General features: G+C 34.7%; 1 long non-coding RNA gene across 1 annotated transcript; it reads right to left on the bottom strand.

Annotated features, from left to right (window-relative positions):
- Positions 1–17,233: 17,233 nt before the first annotated feature.
- On the bottom strand, positions 17,234–17,608 carry LOC142223825 (uncharacterized). The gene is made up of 2 exons (XR_012718917.1): positions 17,549–17,608; positions 17,234–17,476 (listed from the first exon to the last, which is right to left on the bottom strand). It is a non-coding gene; the product is annotated as an uncharacterized LOC142223825 (long non-coding RNA).
- Between the last annotated feature and the right edge of the window lie 695 nt (positions 17,609–18,303).

Below are 18,303 nucleotides of genomic sequence, written 5' to 3'. Positions count from 1 at the left end.
ATAGCTGCCATACATATTTGTCACCGATGTGGTCATAATTGACGTATTTATCAACTTATTTTCTTAAAATTTCGGACAGCCACATGTTTTGGGATTCTCGTAAAATAATCAAAATATTAGCCAAATCGGTTCAGATTTAGATATAGCTCCCATATATATCTTTCGTCCGATTTGCACCTATATGATTATTAATAAATTTATATTTATTAATTATTTTTATCTTCAGATTGATATTGATTTTGCTTTAAAATTTCCTTTGGCAAAAGATATTAAAATTACATGGACACATCTTTGGAAAATATATTGTTCACATTTTTAAAAACCAAATTGCCGAACTCTACTTTACTTTATAAATTCGATGACGGGGATAGATCTTCAAATCAAGGTTTGTAATATTTTATAGTCGATACTTATGTAAATAAGCAATCTTATGATTTCAGAATCGAAACAATTTTCAATATTCTGGACTTTGCATCAAAGGGTAAACTCTGATGAAAGTGGGTGCAAAATAAGGAAGACATATAGTATTTTAGACTCGCAAGAATCTTTTGCATTTATAGGAAGTATATTTAAAATATTTTATGTCTTTAATTTACAATATCCCGAAGAATCAGATATTTTTTATAACTTCATTCAAGTATTTTTTTATGACATGCCGAAAAAGTTTCCGTTATAAAAAAATAAATTTTAACACTTGTTTATTGTTTAACTTAAATTGTTTCATTTACCAACACATTATCTGAAACCATTTCAATCTTTAACTGCTATATGAATTATACGTATTTCATATCTATACAAAAAATTGTTACAAAAAACTATGTTTATTGTTTTATTCTGAATTATCATTTATAAGTTTTTTTTTTATATTTTTAGTGTTATAGATTTAATGCAATTATTCATATTGCTTTTCTCTCCAACTCGTCCCTATTTTATATAAATTTGTATTTTTTTATATTATTCATTTCACTTATATATGTTTGTAAAATAAAACTTAATCTTAATAAAAACCAAAAAAAAAAAAACATTTCTCAGTGTATTTATTCATAAAAATTTTTATGGGAATTTAATAATTTATATACTTAAATCAAATATCATAGTAATTGAATGAAATGGGAACACCAATTACTTCGTCACTTGAACTCAATACAGAAGTAATTGGCTTACAGTACTAAATTGATTACCAACGTATTAAACTTAATTACGATTTTAATTGATTTACCGCACAAAATTTAATAAACATTTAACTCAGTTCAATTACGACCGTAATTGAAAAGCAGCATATGATTCATGTACAAATGTATTTAGATTGATTACTATCTCATTTGAATGTCATGCCAAATTCCAATTAGTTTTCTACTCAATACAAATACCCCATCATTTGAAAATAATTTTACAACGAAATTACAATTTGGGTAATTGGATTTACAATTTTCGTCATAAGCTGAAAATCAAATACAAAAATAATTGAATTCACAATTTTTGTATTTGATTCAAATATTCACTTTTTTCTGTGTAGGTTAACATAAAAATATTCCCCCCTCTATTTCTCTAAGGAAATGATATGGTGATGAATATATTAAACAAGTCATGTCCCCAAAACGTTTATATTAATTCGATGGTCTGATACCTAATATTAAACTAAACTAAAAGCTAACTACATATAAACTGTTTTTTAACGTTCGTACAGTTATCTGTCCCTGGTAGAAAATGGTAAGCAAATATTCGAAGATACCACGAAAGATAATCACGTCACTATTTCAAAATCACTGTCCATTGCACGGCAAAAATAGACCCATATGAAAAAGAGTGATAAGTTCCACACTCTAATCTAGGTTAACCAGTGTTCTGATTTCCTCGTCTCCCGTCCATGCCGTAGTGTCTCTTTTGGGCCATTTGACGTACTTTATAATTTAATTGAAAATTACTTGTATTGATTTGATTATTGTTTTTGCTAGTAGTTGTTGTTGTTGTTATACTACATGGTATGTCAATGTTACGATCGAAAAACAACAGCAAAACAATGACAATCGAAGATATCAACAACACGAACACCGTCGTCATCCTCACTGAAGTAATTTAGACCGAAATTGTCGCTCCATAGCTAGCTGGTAGGGACCGTGGATTCTTGAGTACCTGTTCCCATATCTGGCTTTTCGATCTGAATTGAGAAACATCGCTTTGAGTAATGTATAGGAAAGCGAATCGGAAATTGAATATTGAATATTGACGAATGGAAAGCGATTCGATGACAACATGTGACATCGATAGTAATCGCTTTTAATTAATTTTGTGTGAGCCAAGTAATAACTTTAATTAATTTCATGACGTACTAAGTTATCGCCAGATGCACAATTGCCAATGAAAAATTTTATGACAAGGGGGAAATTTCGACATCAATAGCTACCAAATAGTCTTAATCAATTGTATTTGGTTTATTTTTAGTTGTTGGTCAGTTTTGCGTCTAATTGCCGTATTATATCCGTGTGACGAGTTTTAAAATCATAACGTCACAAAGTCTAGCATGAAAGAAATCTTATCACTATATCATTTGGGTTCTATTGTTTAGTGGATAAGAAGTGATATTAATAATGCAGAGTAATCATTTTTTCTTTTTGTTTTTCAAAAGTGTATAACAAATTCTATAGCATATCTTGGTAGAGATCTGGAACAGTTTTATACCATCTATTTTAGGATTGTGATATATAAAGTTCATCATTTCGTGTTCGCAGATGAGAAACATGGTCGTTACAATCATACTCGAAGAGCAAAAAATAAATGGGTAAAGTTCTCTTATTAAACTCTCCAGCGTAGGATTGGGGTGTACTAAGTTTGCCATTCTGTTTGTAACGAGTTTAAATATTCATCGCAAATTTGCCGTGACGAATATCTGAGTCGTTATAGTCATGTCCGTCCGTCTTTTGAAACCCACTCACTTCCGAAAGATGCCGGATTACAATTTTGCCCAAGTAGTTGTCATTGATGTAAAGCAGATGGAATTAAAAATGGTACATAAAGATGGTACACCGAAAGAATGATATTCGTAAAAAGTACGAAAAATTTCATTAAAAGTACGAAGTTTGTCATTGTTTTACAACCAAAGAAACGAAGAAAAGTACTTTTTATGAAAATGTTTCGTACTTTTTATGAAACAATTCCGTTCTTTTTATGAAAGTGTTTCGTACTTTTTATGAAAAACGTTCGTACTTTTTTGACAAATGTTTGAACCTTTAGAAAAAAATTATAGTCTAAAGTGCATTTGGTTGTAGTAACAAGTTTGGAAAATGTCATCACTACTTTACATTTTAAGTTCTTGAATAATTTTTAGTTTTATTGCTTCACTTTTATTCATAGCATCCTGTCACCCAAATGAGAAATAGCATAGACATAGACATGCATAAAAAATAGAATAAACGAATACACTCAATCACATTATCGAAGACAATTTTATGTCGCGAACGGAAATTTTTCAACTTCTTCGTTATTTCAAAGAAAATGTTTCGTACTTTTTATGAAGAAATTTTAACACTTTATGTTTCGTAAAATATTAATAAATTCGTATAAACTTCTTCACAAAAATTATAACACGACGCAAACTGAAACGTTGCAAAGTGAATTGTGAGTTTCTATGGCAAACCATGCAAAGATTGGAGACAGATAACAACGCAACTTCGAAAATCTAACGACGCAAAGTGAAAACTAGTACTAATTCAGCAGCGACGTAACTTCGAAACAACGCAAAGCGAGGTCTAGATGTATAGTTTATTGGTTTTCAAAATATTCACCACTAAGATCTATATACTTTTACATGCATTTGAACCAATTGTCGAAACACTTTTAGATGTGTTTCGAACCTTCGTGATCGTATTTTTGGAGCGTTTCTTTCAACCAATCCACACGAGTCTTTTTTGAGCGTTTGACCAATGCGAATAAAATTCTTCGACGGAAATATTCATGCAATATTGAAAGTTTGCTGGCCCCACTAATACCTAAGATTGTCTCAATCTCTCGATAGGTCACATGACGATCTTGAATTTCAGTTTTCAACGGACGATCAACAACTGAGTTTGGAGAACCTTCACGAAATTCGTCTTGGAATGAACTACGATCTTGATTGAATTCACCAGTACATAGATGAATGGAGCTTCATCAGCAAAATTTAATGAAGATCATCGATGCACAGTGGTTCCAAATCGTTTTTGTTTTTTTAATAGTTCTGTAACTTTTTAACGGATAAAGATATCAACATAATTTCTATGCCTGAAAGCTGAGGTGTTTTCCTTTAAGTTTGCAAATTTGTGGGTTCCTAGTGGGTCCACGGGCTGACCTGTAGGCGTTGAAAGTTGGTCACCTTGGGGGTTTGAAATTTTGTTTTAGCTGCCAACTCCGCAATTTTGAACCAATTTCGATGATTTTTTCTTTGATGGTACACATAAAAAAAGTGTCTCGTAAATTTAAGAAGATTTTTACAATAATTTATTACAAGAATTTTCCAGAATTTTAGTTCATTTTTCGTATCTTTAACGAAACTTAACTAATCGAAAGGAAATTTTACCAATTCTAAGTAGCAATCGTTTAGTTCATGGCCTACAAAATACGATGGAAATTTCCTTAAAAAAATTCTTAACTGGTAGTTAAAAATTCGTTTGTCTTGTTATAAAACTACTTGTGAAATGTAAAGTACTTTCTAAATAATAAGTGCAAGTTACTATAAGATTTTTTTGTATGAGAAAATATTTTTTTTACGAAAAATGAACTTGAAAGTGAATAGCAATTTCTTACTGACAATTCCTATAGTTAATAATTGTTGGTAGAAAATTACCCAATGAAATATTTTTAGTTCACATGTACTTAAATGTATAGACATTTTCGTCAAAAATGGTAGATAACATTTCATGAAAATTTTGCAAATTTTAAGTTAAACGTTTCATCGTTCATAAACTGGTTTGCCTTTACGAATATTATTCTTAGAGTAAATTGTCAGCAGATGCGATGAACTAATGCATAGTACAGAGATCTTTATCGGCATATTGGAATGTGATTAATGTAAAGATGATGCTACTTGAGTTTTGTTGTGTATACATGAGCGTGGGGTTGTTTTTATTTTTGTTCATTTAGTGGCTTGTGTGTGTGTTTGTTATTCGCGGATGGTTTATTTGGCTGGATGAGGTGTTGTTTTCAATAAAGGCACATGTGTTTTTGTTGTTGTACGAATGTTTTGGCTTTGCTTGTTTTTGTTTGGCATGCTTCAGTTGTATAGTTGGCGTTGGCTGTTGCATCTTTTAAGCAGGTATGCAACAAGGCATGGAATATTTTGGATTTTTGAGACATATATTGGTTTTTGTTTATTAAACCTTTTAAATGAAAGTTATTAATATTTTATCGGTAGTTTAGAAAAAAGTTATTAAGAATATTTAGGAAAATATTTTGAAATTGAAAGTGCATTGAAATTTTTATTATTCTATGTAAAATATTAATATTCAATTCCAGATGAATTTGGAAAATTTTTGTTATATCCTCAGCGTATAGTTTTGTCATAAATTGGTAAGTATTTTTTTAATATGAATATTTTTTATGTATATTTTTTATGTATATTATTTTTTATGTATATTATTATTTGTTAATTAATTTTTTTCGGAAACCAGTTTAATGTTTTTCTTTGTTGTAAAAGCAATATTTAACTTCAGAGCAACTCCAGACGGATTCGAACAAATTAAAAAAATAGAGAACTGGTAAGTTTTCTTTTAAAAATTGGCTTTCTTTCAACTAGAATATTTACGTTTTTATGACCTTTTTATCATCAAAATTACAGGTTTTTAATACCGTATTTTAGTAATTCTTTAATCAAATTTTTTGGAAACCAATGTAATATTTTTAATGTAAAAAACAAATATTTAATTTCAGAATAACCCCTTAAAAATTTGGAAAAATTTTAGTACTCCATTGCTTGTAATTTAATAGTGAATTGGTAAGGATTCTTTAACTTTCTTTTAACCCTGGAGAGTCATCCTTATTTTTTGTACATTAACGTCATCCTTCGTCATTTTGACTACGGCTCATTTCAAGACGCTATAATTTTCAGCATGAGCGAAAAAGTGAACCAAATTTGAATTTATTTTCTTATTTGGTTTTAATAAGTATAAAACAAAAATTCATAAAACGGTCGAATTAGTATATCTTAAATTTACCATTTCCCAATAGACTAAAATGCATTTTAAATCGAAAATGAAATTACGTGTCGTCAGTTTGACGAATGATGACTGTCTAGGGTTAACCAGAATATTTGGTTTTTTATGCATATTATTATTTTATTCATTAGATTTTTTGGAAACCTATTTAATAATTTTATTTAATGTAAAAAATAAATATTTAAATTCAGAGTAACCCAAATAAATTTGGACAACTTTTTATATTTCCCCTCAGCGTACAATTTAATAGAGAATTGGTAAGTTTTATATTAAAACTTTGGCTTTCTTTCAACTGCACTCAGAGACGAATGAACCCATTAGCAAGTTATTTTTAACTAACCAGTGTTAATATTGAACTTCGTATGTCGCTAAAGAAGTATGTACCCATAGTAAGTTCAACATTTTCCTATAAGTTAGTAATTTGTTTTAACTTTTGTCAAGTTCAAATTTAGAAACACCACACGAGCACATGTTTCGGAGACGAACTATTGTCTAGAAGTAGATTCACTCAACGGTATTTAGAATTGACATTCATCGTTAGTTTACTTATACTACAAATGCAAATTTCGTGTCCAACTAGACTTCGTAATATTGCACAGTAAAAGTTCAGTAACGCTGAGAAACTTCTTCGTACGTTTGAAATACGTATTCCCTATTATTATATTTGCTTCAGTCCATTTACGAACTCATTGGGAGTTTTTACCATTTTGCTGGTAATGACCGTAAGTTCAATTTACTTCCACTGAGTTAATTTTGTTCATCAATACTCTCTGTTCCACGTGGTCATAATTTTTATTCACAAAAAAACATTGTATTAATAACTTTCATCATAAGTTTTTATAATAAAGTACTTTTGCTTAAAGAAAGTTTAATTTTAATGTATGAACATTTTCATAATAGTTGTTGTTGTTGTAACAGTTTTTAATGTAGTTTCATCCATTTTGTTCTATGCTTGTGTAGTTCCGCTGGTAGCCAGATCAAGGAACTCTGCGACAAAGATGGGGTGTGTCCAGAGAGATCTGGTAGTGAGACGTGTAGGCTTAGCTCGGCAAGCAAAAAGGTGACGAGTGTCATGTGGCCTTAATTAAATATGGGACACACGTCAGCTACGCTGCTATCAATCACTGATAAGTATGAATTGAGGCGGCAGCACTTGCCTGATCTTAGTTGGGCCAAAACTACCCTTGTCTGCCGTGGGACGTCTCTCTCTTCCGGTGCAATGGGCGGCGGTTGGACTCCGAGAACAGGATTAACCTTGTAGCTTCAGAACAGTATCCTCATGAATCCTGTTCAGACCTGTCTGGTATGCTGCCTGATCTAGAGGCTCTCTTTTTTAACGCTGGATCTCGGGCTCAAGAAGGTGAAGATCAACCCTTACATTCCTGGGTGGAGGTTGTCTATCCACAAGATGGTGATACGGATGACAACTTCGATGGCAACCCAAGAGGTACTGCTTTGACAACATGTAGTTGTGTCGACGGACTGGGATGATCTTGGTCTCCGCATAAAGGTGATCCAGGGGTGTACTGCGGAGACATCCTGTTGCGTTCTAAGGGCAGCGTTCTGACAGGTCTGTATGTTATTCCACTGCGTATCGCTCGTTTGAGGTGTCCACACTGGCGCTGCATAGTTTACCACTGACCGGCCAATAGCCTTATATGTAGTTAACAAGGTTTCTTTGTCCGCACCCCAAGTGCTGCCGGCAAGCGACTTGAGGACCTTGTTTCTACCGCGGAGCTTATCACAAATTGCAGTGGCATGGGCGGACGACTTATAAAGGCTGTCGAATGTGACCCCGAGAATCTTGGGGTAATTTGTTGTCGGAATTGTTTCGCCATCGACTCTGACATTCAACTGCCTGCGTACTTCCGCCGTCCATGTAGTGAATAGTGTGGCTGAGGATTTGGTTGGAGATATCCTCAAATTTCTTGCAGTGAAATAACTGGCATCGATCGCAAATGTCATCAACAATGGGCCCGGATGCCATGATTGTGCAATCGTCCGCATAAGACACAATCTCGACGCCGTCAGGAGGGGGTGGAATCGAGGACAAGTAGAGGTTAAACGAGATATCACCCCGCCCTGGGGAACTCCCTGTTTAACTCTACGGGGGTTTGACTTCTTGTCCCTGAATTCCACGTACGACTGGCGTCCACACATATAATTCAGACCCCTACGCTTCGTTCCTGCCGGTAGGGACGTGTTCTCGATGTCCTCGAATAATGTGGCATGGTTGACCGTATCGAACGCTTTCGATAGATCAAGCGCCACGAGGACCGTCCTATGACATGGCTTGGGCTGATTAAGTCCCCTATTGGAATCCATGTAGATGGTGGGCAGCTGGAAATTTCTCCACAAGGCTGGGGAGGAGTAGTGCCTCAAGTGTCTTGGCTACTGGCGAGAGAAGGGATATCGGTCTGTACGATTCACCTTTACTCGAATCTTTGCTGGCTTCAGTAGTGAAATCACTCTTCCCATCTTCCAGACATCGGGTATAATGAGTGATTCCAAGGACAAATTGAGGAGTCTGGTCAGGTACTCAACTCCCAGTATTCCCAGATGCTTCAGCATTAGCATTGAAATTCCGTCGGGGCCCAGCGCCTTCGATGGTTTCGCGCTGTTGATGACATTGGTAACTTCGGCTGCGGTAAATTGTGATGTCGGCTCGGAGACCACGTATGCGACGAGTGGCTCTCCTTTTCGCTCTATCACTCTCGGGATGCTCGACAAACAGTCGGTTGAAGTATTTTGCGCATCTATTCGGATCAGTCACAGTCACGTCGCCAAAGTTGACTGAAATCCCATCATCCCTTGTAGCGGGGTTCGAGAGGGCTCTCACTGTTGACCACAATTTACCAGTTCCTGTGCCTAAGTTACATTGCTTCAGGTGCTCTAACCAAGTGTTCCCCTTGTGCTCGTCGACTATCTTACTAATCTCTAGATTTAGTTCTCTGATTCTAGGATCAGCAGGGTTAGCACGACGGCGTTCATCACGCTCGTCTGCGAGTCCCGCCGCTTCGGCTGGGAAGTTGGGCCTCACTTGGGCAATTCGACCAGCGGGTATGAAGCGAGCGGCTGCTGCGTTGATGATGTCCCGGAACGCCCTCTGGGCAACATGAACATGAGAGGGGGACGGGAGCTCACTGAAGCGGCGATCGGTGTATTCTCTGAAGCCTTCCCAGTTGGCTTTCTTTTGATTGATAAACGTCCGGCCTTCAGAGGTTATGAAATCGGAGGGTCGGTTAATGGTGAGAATTATGGGGAGGTGGTCCGATCCCAATGAAATGACGGGTTGCCAGGAAACGTCATTTATCAGACCAGGCGACGCTAAGATAAATAAATCTGGCGAACTGCTGCAGTCACCCATAATTCTCGTGGGAGCCTCTTCGTTCACCGTGCAAAATGTGGAGTCATCTATCTGCTCTGCCAAAGCTATGCCTCTCTGGTCATTACCTAGGAGTGAATGCCAGAGTTCATGGTGGGCATTAAAGTCTCCTAGAACCAATCGCTTATGCCCGCACAATAGCCACTCAATGTTTGGGCAATAACCTGGAGCACAGCTACCAACCGGCGGTATATACACATTGTATAGCTCTATCTCGGCAGCCCCAGACTTGACTGCTACCCCCATAATTCCATATACGGGTCACTAGTGTCTGGCACAAGCGGGATAGGTCTATACTGCACGGAACGATGTATTATGAAAGCCAGGCCACCTCCACTTCTTGTGCGATCCTTTCGAAGCACATTGTATCCATCACAATGGCGTAGGCTGCAAGTGGAATTCAGCTTAGTATCCTGGATCGCTGCGACCCTTATCCTTTTCCGATTCATAAAGTCCACGATTTCGCTAATCTTACCTCGGAGCCCGTTGCAATTAATTTGCAAAAACGATGCACTACCCGGAACTGGAACAACAATATTGGGTGTAAGATGCTGCGGCGGAGAATATTGTTGTACGGGAGATGTCGGGGGGTCGCATAGTCAGACGACCCACTGCTGCTATCGCTGGTACAGCATCCTGCCACATAGTCAGTATGACTATACTCCCGCAGCGATGTTCAGCCGGAGCAGTTCCGGTAATGCACCCACTCCAAGCACCGGTTACACCTGACCGAAACCGAACGGTGGTGGATCAGGTTTCGGCAGACTGAACAATACCATGGTCCGGGGTTCTCCTCTATCCCGGCTCGGACTCCCCGGGATGCACCTTCTCCAACACAAAAAGACGGACGAAACAACACGTACACTGATGTGGCAGCCGCTGGCCAATGGATGGGGTCCATCGGGTCAATCCGGTTACACAGAACCCGCCGCCGTGTTATTGATAATAGTAAAACGGTTTGTTGTTCCTTTAATTATTTAATTTCTCTGTACTGTGGAATGATTAATTTAAAAATAGTTTAGTCGTCGACATTTTAAAGATACTGTTACCAATTTTTATTATCGGGTTTCCCAAAAAATAAGCAAGTACACCAAAATAATACTATAAATGAACTAAAATACAATGTTATAGATGAACTAAAATTTAAGAGAATTATAAACTAGACAAGTTGAAAAAAATCTTAAGGGCTAAATCATGGTCAATATTACTACAGTTTAGTTCATTTTGCAATGGAAAAGGTTCACTGTTTTTTCAGTGTTGGGTAAAGCTCTACAAAAAAATTGTGTGCGTGTGCAATTATTTTTACCGCTCGCAAGATATAGGTCCCACAATTTATTTTTTTGGGTCAGTATTTTGAACCTAGAAGTTCCGTTTCTGAGTGGATTCGTAATTTTTGCATTCCCTACAAAATTCTTTGAATTATAGAAGAAGAAGAAAGAAAAATGTGTACGGATGTGCTTTAGATTAAAAGCTGTAAAGTCTACAAATTAGAATTTCAAAAAATATAGAATTTTGACCATTTTTTGGAAAAAGGCACATACATTCTTTCTGTCGTAACATTTTGTTAGAGATTTCTATCAATCTTTTTTTACTTGTTTCTTATAGACCACCCAAATAGCATACGTTTTAAGCTTTTATCGGCCACTTTGGTCAAGTGGTATATGAGTTCTTCTCCTCCCAAATTCGGCAATTTTTCAAAAAGAAAAAATTTGTTTTCAAAAATTCTCATTCGGCAAAGCACCGATTGCTAAGCCGATCTATTTTCCCAAAAGCCCTGTGTGTCCACTAACTAACTGTAAAAGGTTTCAACATCCTACCAATCCTATGTCCCCACTTTGGGGATTTTTGATACCAATTTTGGGAATGGTACATTCATCAATATTTCTTAAAACAATTTTCCCTGCAAAAATCAATAAAAATCATAATGATATCACAATTAGTTCCAAAGTTATTAAGGTTTCAATTCATATTTTTAATTCAAGTTTCCAAAGTTTCGTATTTTTCGTTCTTTCTAATTGCATACCTTTAATACCTTTCCAACGATGTATTATATTTATACCCGTGCTTAGCCAAATGCGCCAAAAACTTGCACTAAACCTCACTAACACGGGTAAAATAATGCATTTCTGCAAATGTACGTTGATATGGGGGCTATACCTAAATCGGAACCAATTTAAATCAAACTTGGCACTCTTGACGATACTATCAAATATACTTCTTGTGCAAAATTTGAAGCAAATCTAGGCAAAACTCTGGCTTCTGCAGCAACACCGGATTTGTCTAGTATTTTATATGCCCCAGAAGCCAAAGTTTTGCTTAGATTTGCTTGTAATTTTGCAAACATAATTTGAAATTTGAGTAAGAATTCTTTACTGAACTTGACTTTATGTGCAAACACAAACGCACAAAATTTTAAAAACTAATAGGAGTAAGATTCAATTGTCACCTTTTATGACATATAGTTTCCACCATAATTACTCATCTATTCACAGTTAAAAAAATAAATCGTTGGCGTACGCAACCGAACGAAACTCGTCTGTTTTAACTCCGCCCATAGTTGTTTGCGTTTGTCACCAATGAAAGTAGCCTCCATTAACGACTCGTATATTCATGAAAAGCAATGGCGTTATAGCTTAACTATACATGGCGAACGCGAATTTCTCTCATGCGATATAAAATATATGTTACACAATTGACAGTGGTCCTCTATGACATTCATGATATTTTGGCCTAAGGTACCTTAGGACTCAGTCTTTAAATTAATTATGGAATGCTTAGATTTTGTTTTTTGTTCAGAGGTTAAATTCTGCTAATAATTGTGCTCTGTATTCTATACAAATTTTAATGAACATTGCTAGTTTCTTCCAGTTTACGACTAATCCATTTAGAATGTTAATAAGAAAGTTTTTTTGAAATGTGATAGTTTGAAAAAACATTTGTTTGAATTCTCTTAATGTGGGACATCGGCATAGAAAATGCTGTATATTTTCCGTTTCATTCATATTGCACATGGAACAATTTGTATTGATACCAACTCGGAAGGTTTTGCCGTTAAGCTCAATTGTATCAGTCCTCGCCAGTACTGCCGCTACTACTTCAATCGAAGTATTTTGCTTCATTTTCACAAAATTTACTTCGTCACTCCTTCTTCCAAAAATCTGCTTCACTTTTTGTTATGCTTCAAATTTTTAAATTTTTCCCCATATTACCTAATTGTTTTTCCTATTCCTTTAATTACGATGAACATAGCGGTTTTAATCATTGAATTATTAACCGATGTGGACCAATTTTTGCATAGTTGTTAGAGACCATATACTTACACCATGTACCAAATTTCAGCCGGATCGGATGAAATTTTGTTCTCTTAGAGGCTCCGCAAGCCAAATCGGGGGATCAGTTTATATGGGGGCTATATATAATTATGGACCGATGTGGACCAATTTTTGCATGGTTGTTCGAGATCACATGCTGAAACCATGTACCAAATTTCACCTGGATCGGATGAAATTTGCTTCTCTTAGAGTCCCCGCAAGCCAAATTTGGGGGGTCCGTTTATATGGGGGCTATACGTAAAAGTGGACCGATATGGCCCATTTGCAATACCATCCGACCTATATCAATAACAACTACTTGTGCCAAGTTTCAATAGCTTGTTTCGTTCGGAAGTTAGCGTGATTTCAACAGACGGACGGACGGACCGACATGCTCAGATCGACTCAGAATTTCACCACGACCCAGAATACATTCAAAAATGTATACTACTTCAATTTTATTCAATCTACTCCACTTTTTTCCAAAATCTACTTCACTCAATTTTTCACTAGCGGCTGCACTGGTCCTCGCCTTAAATATCCACATTTTCTCGCATTAAGTTAAATTATCTGTAAGATACGTATATCCAATGCTGGGGTTTAAATTTTTGTAACATCTGTCAGATCGTGTAGTCTTTTCTATTGCAGTTGTGATGTGTCTTGTGTTAAGAGAATGTAAAAGGAGATTGATACTCCGTTCCATTCTGAAACTGAGGAAAGTGTATTTATTAAGTTGTTTTCAATCATCAGAGTGTTGATTTCCTTTGCCCAAAAATTTGATATTCCAATACTTGTCTAGCTAATTTGTGTCGTAACCGTTCAGTTCCATATTCAAACATGGCGCGGACAATATATTGTAGATGCGATTAGAGAGCATTGATATGATTGTGTTGGACTCCCGTCTCCAGCATTAGAGAATAGGATGGCGTGCAACTAGGTAATCTTAAAATTTTCTTTAAAAAATATAATAACAGTTTATCCACTTCATCAAAATTTGAAAAGCCCCATACTGCAGATCCATACATTTGAATTGCTCTGCTTACTGCCTGAAATAGCTTCAATTTAGTGCTGGTTGATTTGTTTTCTTTATGTAAAAAGTTTGTCCAAGTAGTATTGACAATATTCTTGGCGGCATTATTACGTTCATATATGTTATATGCGTTTTGAAGCTTAGTTGTGGAGTCAGAATCATGCCTAGGTAATATACCATTTTTCGTTTGCTGCTAATCTTCCACCTTTTCTGAATACCATGATTTTTGATTTTGATAAATTTACATCCATATTCCAAATTTCGCAAATTTATTTATCATCTGCTGCATCACATCCCTCTCATTTGCTAATATTACGATACCATCAGCATAGAGTAATACTCGTATATTTAGCCCATTCATATTCGTCCCACCACCAATAAATTCATGCAAATCGTCTAGGTATAAGGCAAATAGTATCGGCGACATCAAACAACCCTGTTTCACGCCGGTGGTAGTATTGAAATCGGTAGATAATTATTTTCCCGTCCATACTGCAAATTGTGTGTTTTCATACACGTTTTTTATAAATCGTACGTATATCGTTGTATATTAAAGATTTCCTAGAGACACTGTCAAACGCAGCTTTGAAATCAACAAAAAACGCATATGTTTTCCTGTTTATGTTCCAATTTAAATGTATAATTGACGACAAATTGAAGACGTTGTCTGTTGTAGAATAATTTTTCCTGAATCCCGATTGGTATTCACTTAATTTGTTGTGTTTTTCGACCCAGTCCGAAACACGTTCTGTAAGAATTCCCATCATAACTTTTGGTAGACAGTTCATGAATGAGATGCTTCTGTTGAATTAGGAGTCAATTTCGCCTCTTTCAAACAAATCATTAAAGGTTTTGGCAACTTCTCGAAGAAACTCATCTGGAGCAAACTTATAAAATTCATATGGTTTGCGGTCTTCGCCTGGTGCCTTATTAAGCTTCATCTTTGCGAGGGCTCTCTTCACATCCATTATGGTTATTTCCCTATCCAAATCTTCATCAATGTAGTGCATTGGGGTATATTGTATGTCATTACTTATTTGAGGGCGGTTCAATAATTGTTCGAAATATGTTTTCAGTTCTTCCATAGGAGCGATAATGCTATTGAAGGATTCCTCATTTCGAATCTATTTAGCTATTTTCCATCAGTCCTTGGAGTCTCTTACATGGTCTATTTTCTCTTCTAATTCACGGCAATAATCGAACTTGGCCAGTGAAGATATTTCTTTGTAACGTCTTTCTTTAGGGTTTCGAAGGATGCTTTTCTAGCATTTCATTTCATTTTATTGAGTACCTACACAACAAGATTAAAATCTTATAATTACAGTGCAGGATTATAAATGTTAAAACATCTCCGATTTCATTGTAGCATTGTAGCAATTCATGTAAATCATTTTTCGGATTTTTCAAATGTAAAGCTATGAAATTCGAATATGAATTTTGCTTAGCATAAAAGGCGATTTCTCTGATGTAAAATTGTTTTCCTTGTCCAAAGTCAGCAAAATTTTCTACTCAAAAATGTCAAATAAAGCAGTTGGAGTGATTACTCAATGCAACACAAAAAATCCAAATAAAAAATCACTTATCCCAGCCGAAACTACTCGATGAGAGCAGAAAAGTAATTTCTGGATTTTGCTAGATTGGTTGCCGGGCATGCTTTTTTTCAGTGTGGGGAACAAATTTGAATTTATTCGTTTTTTTTTTCTTCATAAGCCATCAGAGTCCTTTAAAAACGTATTAACGGCAACTTCTATTTTTGAATCCTTTTAAAATGTGTGGTTAAGATAGAAAAAAATCAAAAAATAAACAATGATAAAGAGATTTCGTTAATTTTCAAGAAATTTTCAGAATTTTTAAAGCCAAGTTTAGTTTCATATAAATATAATCACTTTTAAGTCGAATCACTTAACTACACGGACGAAAAAGACTGTTTTTCATATGTTTCGGTGTAAAAATTATATTTTTTAACTCAAATTTTTAGCACATTATTTTTTAGTGCAACCATATAATGTTCATAAACTAATATAATATGTTTGGGACATATATGTTAATATGTTAGAACATCTTATGTTTGGGACATTACATTTTCTTAAATATAATAACTTTGGATGCAAACATATATAAGTTTGGAAATTTCGTATAAACATATATACAGTAATCCCTCGATTTACGTCGTGATTGGTTCCGGAATTTGACAACGTTAATCGAAACGACGTAAACCGAAAAAAAATTGCTCATACTTACTCCTAAGTCCATTTAATTATGTATGTATGCGTGTAAATAAACATATATACATAAAACAAACATATAAACAAAAAAATCACAATTCATTATTCAAAAATATCAGGTTTTAAAGTTCATAAACAAATGGAAACCAATCACGTTGCATACATTTAAAAAAAAAATAAATTTTAGAAATAAATGTTTCGATGTCATCATCGTTGGTACTTATTTCACTTATGGAAGGCGTTTCTGATAAAGTTGGCGAAAAAATCAACGACGTAAATCGAGGTATTGCTGTATGTTTAGAAACGTCAGAGAGAGCGAGAGATAGATCAAAAGAAAATATGGTGACGAGATGAAATACATATATACACTGTTAGAAAAATAGGTTTTTGATATGTTCCGATATAAGCAAAATGTGTTTCTGGCACAATTTTTAAACACAATATATTTAAGTGCAAACATGTAATGTTCCTAAGCTAACACTAAATGGTTGGAACACATATGTTAATATGGTAGAATATATTATGTTTGGGGCATGAACGTTTCATACAAATTATATGTGTGAATGTAAATATATATATAAATTTACAAATTTCGAGTAAACATATACAGTGGTGGCCATATAATTAGGGACATTTTCAAAAACTGTATATATTTCTTTGCATTTTTTCTCCACGTCCTTGGTAGTTTTTAAGGTCAATGTGTAAAGTAACGGGATTTTATAACTGCTATTTGTTATTCTCAATAATCACACATCTCTCATTGTTAAGTAAACCGATAAAAAATGTCATTTACTGAAGCAGTCGTAATTTGAGTGTGTGTTAAGTTGGTCACATAATTACCCGCTTGTTCTGGGAAGCAGCGAATACCTAACTATATAGCTACTAATTTATAAACACCCCTACTTACGCTCCGCATTACACCCCATGTGTTTGAGCGGAGAGTTTAACGAGAACATGTCGCTGAATATAACCAATAGACTATTCTCTGCATTATCGATAACCACCAATTTGGTAGCTGAAAATTCACACATAATTTGTACACACTTCTCTACCCACTGAAAAGGATAGTGAAAAAATGCTAGCTAAATAAGCACTAATTTTGCTAGAATGATTTTTATAGTTTTTTATTAAGCCAAATTTATATTTGGACTTTAACTAAATATGTTATTTAGTTTATAAGTAAAATAATTAAGTTATGACTATACAAACAACAAGGAATTATTTTAATATTCGTGGTAAGACGCATTTACTTTCAAATTGGCACTTCTTTTGTCGCTGCATTGTTAGGCGTATGTGTTGTTATGGAGGTCCAATCCTGCTAGAAAGTAAATAAACTGCACCTGAAATTTGAATATAAATATGAAATAAATATAGTTGCTATATAATAGAATTATTACTAATTTTTTACTTACATTTTTCTTTCGTTTTGATTACCCTATGAGAACTCCGTGTCCGACCAAACCATTTGCAACCTAGAGAACAACTAAACAAATTATGAGAAGTGGAATTTTTGTGACGTCTTCTAGCGGGACTTTGCTTATTTTTGTTCAGCAAACCACACTTCACCTTACGATTATATCATATCTTTTTATGCATTACGCGTAACCACCGAAACTCTATTCCGATCATAAGTGTGTGTTTTTGTTTAGTTTTGCTAGAGACACTATTTTGTACATTACTTTTAGATACCAAAATTAAATGGTCCCTGGATTATATTTTTCAATTTCTCTCTCATTTATTTTCTGTGAGAGAGACAGCGTCTTTCTTATCGATTTCATGCTCAACTGGTAATGCCCAATATAATCTATCGATTATTTAACAGATTACTTTATGGTGCTGAATTGGATGTAATGAAAGGGTACATTATATACACACAAAAAATTATCACCAACATTTTTTCAATTAAGCACTTAATTGAATTTGGAAACGGATTCAATTAATATGTTAATTGATTCAATTAATTATTTAATCAAATCCGAATAAAAACCAATTAAAAAAATGATTGATATTTGTTACGTTTCCAATTAAAATATTAATTGATTCAATCAATTTGTTAATCAATTCGGAAATAATTTTAAATTACAAACGTGATTGAAATTTTTTCCGTTTCCAATTACACGTGTGATTGATCCAATCACCTTTGTGATTGAAATTGAATAATTTTGAG

Source organism: Haematobia irritans, chromosome 2 (genome assembly GCF_050003625.1).
Source record: "Haematobia irritans isolate KBUSLIRL chromosome 2, ASM5000362v1, whole genome shotgun sequence".
NCBI lineage: Eukaryota > Metazoa > Arthropoda > Insecta > Diptera > Muscidae > Haematobia > Haematobia irritans.
This window is presented reverse-complemented; position numbering and strand designations above follow the sequence as displayed.